The sequence below is a fragment of the Columba livia genome, chromosome 4, assembly GCF_036013475.1.
Source record: "Columba livia isolate bColLiv1 breed racing homer chromosome 4, bColLiv1.pat.W.v2, whole genome shotgun sequence".
In the NCBI taxonomy this organism is placed as follows: domain Eukaryota; kingdom Metazoa; phylum Chordata; class Aves; order Columbiformes; family Columbidae; genus Columba; species Columba livia.
The window spans coordinates 55,816,684-55,822,683 of NC_088605.1; the positions used below are offsets into that span (position 1 = coordinate 55,816,684).

Genomic DNA, 6,000 nt, shown 5'->3' on the forward strand with positions numbered 1-6,000 from the left:
TCAAGTATGTGTTTACTGAGGACTAGTTCTCTTGTATAAGTTCAGAACTGTGAAGATTGCTTACAACTGGAAACTTGCTAGTTACTTCTGGTGTCATCTACCACAAATTATATTGATGATGTATGATAGAATTTGAGGACTGATTATAAACTCTTTCTGTACTGGTTTAAATAGATTTTACTCTTGTCTTCTAGTCCTTAGTTTCCCAGGAAATATGTTCTCTGTTGTTTAAGTATCCTATGCTGCTCAAATGGTGCAATGACCTGCACTCTGAGAAAAAGAAATTTTTATGGAAACTTGTTTAGAAAGAGCTTTTTCTCTAAAGAAACCTCTTTATGGATTTCTACTCTCTGCTAGTGCATGAGCATGAGAGTTTTCCTCTGATCGGAAAATAGCTTTCTCCTGTTCTTCAGAATATTCTTCCTGCCATTTTGTTTTCTCATTGAATTAGATCAAGGCAAACAATGAATTACCTGCTTGGTGGCCCCTCTTGGAAAACCTTCAGCTTCCCCCTGTTGTGCTAGGATTGGCTTCTGTTACATTTGAGCTTGCTCTGCTCTCCCGGAATGTAAACCTGAAATGGGATTTCTTTGAGCTGCTGGGAATGTTCTATGCCTCACTGTCTTGGTGGATAAAAAATGTCTATCACGTTTTGACTAAGATACCTTTTGGTTAATGATTTCAAATGTTTCCTGTGTGTTAGGGATTCTGGAATTATAACTGTTGCTGTTTTTCCCGTAGGCTTTTATTTTAGAGTATGCAAGGTGACTGGTACTTATGGCTGTAGGAATAAATGTACATTCTCATTTGGGAGACAAATTGAAATAGAAAACTACTCTTCGGTGCAGGAAATTTAACATTCCATGCAAGTGAGAGCAACTGTGTGGTTGCTTTAACTTTTTCTGGCTTGTAATGACTCAGGCCAGCATGTGCCTGGTTTACTTTTTCTGTCCCAAATATACCCCTAATTATTCTTATGCTCGAAGCAGGTCTAGGAACAGCTGGTGAAAGCGTGATTGTGTTGGCTTTGTCTGAGACTTTCCCTGTAACAAGGTGTCTTCAGTTGCCTGTTTAGGGATGCTTTCCCTCATTTGCAAAGTTCTGGTAATGCAGGGGGAACCTCTAAAGGATTAAAGATTTGCCTTCCATTACTCTTAATCTGGATTATAATCTGACCTGTGCTGATCTCAATGCATAATAACTCATTTAACTGAGCTGTACTACATTGTTACAGAACAAAGAGCCTAGTAGAGTCACAAAGGAAACAACATTCCTGTTATATAAATGTTGAGATTTTTTTCCTGCTACCCCTGGAATAAAGTGACTAGTGAAAATTTCAATAAATGTGTGCAAACTAATGGTATTGAAAAGCAACAACAACAAAGCAGAACAAAAACAACAAAACCAAACCAAACCAAAACCCAAAACCAACTAACCAAACCAGAAAAACCAACACACACCATATGTAAATTTAAATATTTTGGATTTTTTTGATCTCTTGTCTTTAAGTACCAATCACCTAGCACTTTCAGGAGGGTGTGACAATAATATAAAGCAATTATCAATAACCTCCAAAATTTATCTAAGCAGTCAAAACCAAGGCATTTTTTTTAATTCAAAATGCTTGTTTTGTTTGAGAATATAAACATTTCATTCTTTTTAAAAAAATACTTTGAAACCTTTCTTCCACACAGTATTGCATTTAACTAATCAAAAAGTGACATTTCTCATGAGCAATTTCTATTTGAATTGACATACAACAATTTGATTGATATACAATTACAACAGTGAATTGATATATATCTATCAATGAAAACGATATTTCAGATTTTTTTTAACTATCTCTACACTTTAGCATTTGTATTTTGTCATAGGTATTTGTTTTTAAAGGGCATCTGCCACAATACTTGCAGATACTGTTCTGTTGCTTGTTCAAGTCTAAATTTTAGATATTTTTGTTATACTGCCTCCTATGTCTCTTTCACTGTTTTTAGGTGTTTTATTTAACCTTGAATGTTTTTTATTTCTCTTTGATGTGAGACAAATCTTAATACACTCTGCTCTCTTGTTGCTTATAGGTAAGTGTTGCTTTGCTTTTTTTCCCCCACCCTAAACTAATAAAGTAAATGTCACTCCCAAAGTGCAATATTAATCTTTCAGAAGTTTGTCCTTTACTGGAGAAAATAAATAATTAGAGATAGGTAAGAGGTGAATGATGTGTAGGTATAGATATTCTGTAGATTTAAACATGCTGCCTGGCAACTCTAGGTCTCTTTTGAGGTAGTCATGAAATCTTAAATTGTGTGCCTCATATATTTAAGGCCAGTGAGCCTATATGATTTTATTAATGTGCTATAAATCTTATATTCACAAGCGGTGTTTACTACTGTGCAGTATATTTAAAAGAAAATTTATATCTCACTGCAGAAAGAATGTAGACTAGTGAAAAAATACAAGGGTGGATCTCAAACATTTATCCAAATCTGACAAGTATTTGCAAAGAATTTAATCCTGTAAATTTCTGCTGAGAGCAAATGATACGTATTCTAGCCTCAATTTTTATAAAAGCCATAAATATTTATTTATGCATACATAGCTAAACCAAGGACATGTCTTTTGTTGTTGTCTATACACAGGAACCTTGTGTATGTTCATATATGACACACTCTGGATCATGGGATGAGCTTTCAATTCTGTTTTAAAGCAGATCGTTCTTCATTTGAGAGTAGCACCTAGAAAACCTTACTGGAGACCCTGGCCATGTTTCTGAAGGATCAGTGATTTTCTTGGTGTGGCACACGTTACCAGCCTTCGGCCACGTACATCTTTCTCTGCACATCCCTTTTCTTCTGGACCCGACAGTATTCCCTAAGCAAAATGGATGGGTTGTTACATTAACTCAATGTTGAGTCACGGAAAATCAAGACAGGTCATTTCCCACTTACAGGACTGGTTTGATCTTCTTTTGGTAAATGGCTTGTGTCTTCGTCCTTTATAGAACCTAGAAAACTCCCTCTATGGTCTCTAGGGCATGGCAGGGAGCTACTGCAGCTGTGATTCACTCCAGTAGTGAAGCTGCCTGCTTGAAAGTTACTTGCCTGATGCTGTTGAAAGGGCAGTGGTTATTTCACCAAGGAAACATTTTTTATTTGTATGTGGCATTGCAGATTGCACAGAAAAATACAGTTAATGTACCATGTGTAACCTTCCATGCCCCTTAAACTTGCACTTCCACCTTGAGGTGGTTAAAATATTAGGCAGCAATACAAAACAGATACTCTGGATGCCTTAAGAGCTGTTACAAGTTTTGTTACAGTCCTTATGCTTTTATATGCTTTATAATTAAATGTCAGGTTCTCATGCCATTTAAAAAGAAGGCATAAATACTTTACTATACAGTTTTCAGTTCCATAGATAACATCAAAAGCATTCATCATGATGGAGAGGTGCAGAGAACAATTAAAAAACTGATCATGGAATGTGTGAAAATTCTACACCCTGGCATGCTTATGACTGGGCTTACTCTTGTAGATATGCGATTACTTAATTAGTTTCTTAATGTGTAGTGTTAGAGATTCTCTTATTATTATTGTGAATGTTTAAATAATCTAAATAGCCTCAGTAATCGGAGATCTTTTATAGCCTTTTTCTTTTTTTTAATTGGTGGTCTGTAGCATTTTCTTCTGTCCTTCCTGCAGTCTTCAGAAATGTCTTAAAGAAAAAGTATTTCTTTTGCCATGTCCTCTCAGTATGGAAACTTGCTATAACAGGTAAGAGAGAAATAAATGGGACCTTATACAATACCAAGCCATTTAAGTGCCCCTGTTTTGTTTGTGTGATATTGTGTGTGTGGAGGTAGTAAAATTCAACTACATACTCTTTCAGGTAACTCAGAGACAATTTAGGTTTCAGCTACTGTGGTCCTGCCCTTCCTGCTCTCTGTCACTGTACCTGCTCCACAGTGTGTGTGCTGAGCCAGTTCAGCAGGCTGATCCATTGAAAAAAGAATCCCCCCCACTCTAAAAGAGCCAGTTTTCACCTGGCTGAGCTCCCTGAAATAGTTTTCTGTATATTGTTGCCTGTTGTTTGTGCTTGTGCAAGATACGTTTGGTACAGCAGATGTTTGACTAGGCAGTGTGGTACTGCAGCAGCCTGCATTTATGTTTGCTTAAAGCTGTGGAAATGATGCCCTCAGTCTGCTTTTCATAAGGGTTGCTCTTTTGTGCATCCTCTGGATTGCAGGAAGAGGTAGAGGTTTTTCATCTAGAAAGGTGATGTCTTTTTTCGCCCAGGCATTTTGTAGGCATGAGGGTCTGGATGTCAAAAATATTTTTCTGTGTTGTCTTGTGCTCCAAACTACAAAGAGGATCTCTTGTGTTTGGATATACTCTCCATTATTTTGCTGCATTCCTGTTAGCTCTTCTGAGTAGTCCTAGTTATTAAAAAGATTCTTCTTTCTCTGGCCCCTATGACACAAGCTTTTAACCCCTGCAGCTTTTTGGACACACTTTCTGCCACCCTTTGGATACTCTGGAGAACACAGAGGAGAATTGAGGCATGCACTGATGTGCTCTAGTACCCTAGTTTACAGATTTATTATGCTCCTGGGAGAGCAATGCCTTGATATATCCTGTTATCTTGAAATCATCCTTAACTCAGTCCAGGCTAGGATAAACTAAAAAGAACAGCATTTCTTTACAACATTCAGAATAGAAAATACGGTTATGTCCATGGATAAAAAATAGAGGTGAAGAACTAAAATAGAAGGTCCCACCTTCACAAAGATTGAATCTGAAAGATTCTCTCTCATGGATGCAGTCTCTCAATTGACTGTGACTTGAGGCATAGGGGTGCAAAAAGGGAGAATCATTACTATGTATACATATGTCAGGAAATAATCTATAGCAAATCAGCTGGATCCATAGAAGGAAAACTTTCAGATTCAAGAAGTGCCTTCCAGTGACCTGGAGTAACGAAGAGGAATCTTTGGCATGCAGTAAAGTGGTGGGAAGCACATTTGGACCCCCAGGATTCTGGAGTCGGTTTTATAGCTGGATTCAGTGGACACCAGTGTGAATACTTTCAAGCTGGATTGCTAGTGTAGTATGTGCATGTATACAACAGAGACCAAGCTAATATTTGCTATGAACATTTGTGATACGTAAGTGTGACTAAAGAGCATGTGATCTACTAAAATAACAGTTCAGTTTACTTGCCTATCAGATTCTTTGGTATAAATACACTGATTGTAAGCAAAAATGATATCCTGCATGGCATTCTAGTTCATTCTGACTGAGGCAAATACTTGATTGTCCCACAGGCAGTGTAACACTGCGTCCTGTTCTGCAGGTCTTTGGCACCGAATGTGATGAGAAAGTGTGATACACAGATTAATTGTATGAGTTTCAATGGTAAGATAATTTGCTGTCACAGACCAGAGAGCAGCCGTACTGTACCTAGTTCAATACATGGCCTGCATTTAGTCTTAGGAAATGTTGATGCTACATGAATGAGAGCTCTGAGCATTTCCTTTGAGTATCCTCATTGTCCTAATTTGCAGTTAATAACACAAGAGGTTGTATATCTATTTGCATTGTGCCTCTGCTGCCCAGCACTCTGTATATTCGCTTCATGGACATTTAAAATACATGTTCATTATTGTCACTTAGAAGGAGATGGTACCTATATTATGACTGTTCTGAGTTTCTGGTAAAAGCAGCTGAGAAGCTGGCATTATTTTTCAGGAGATAAAGACTTAGGTGTTAAGCTTTTGGTAGGTATTTTTCTGCAGGAGTTAAGGTGCGTTTTTCCTATAACCTCTAAAACTGCAGGAAGTGAAGAAGTCTAGCCGTCCATTGCCTTTTCCAGAAATACATGCGTTTCTTTAGCCGTTTGGCTCTTCTGCATTTATGTATTAAGGAGTTCTCCATTGCCAATCATCATAATGAGATAAAGTTTTTCCAGTTCTTAGTAAAGCCACTACTGAGTGGCAGCAGTTAC

At 37.5% G+C, this 6,000-nt stretch overlaps 1 protein-coding gene across 5 annotated transcripts in view; it reads left to right on the forward strand.

The window, feature by feature from the left end:
- LRBA (LPS responsive beige-like anchor protein) overlaps positions 1 to 6,000 on the forward strand; it is a 409,013-nt gene that overhangs the window by 240,650 nt on the left and 162,363 nt on the right. The window lies entirely within an intron of this gene.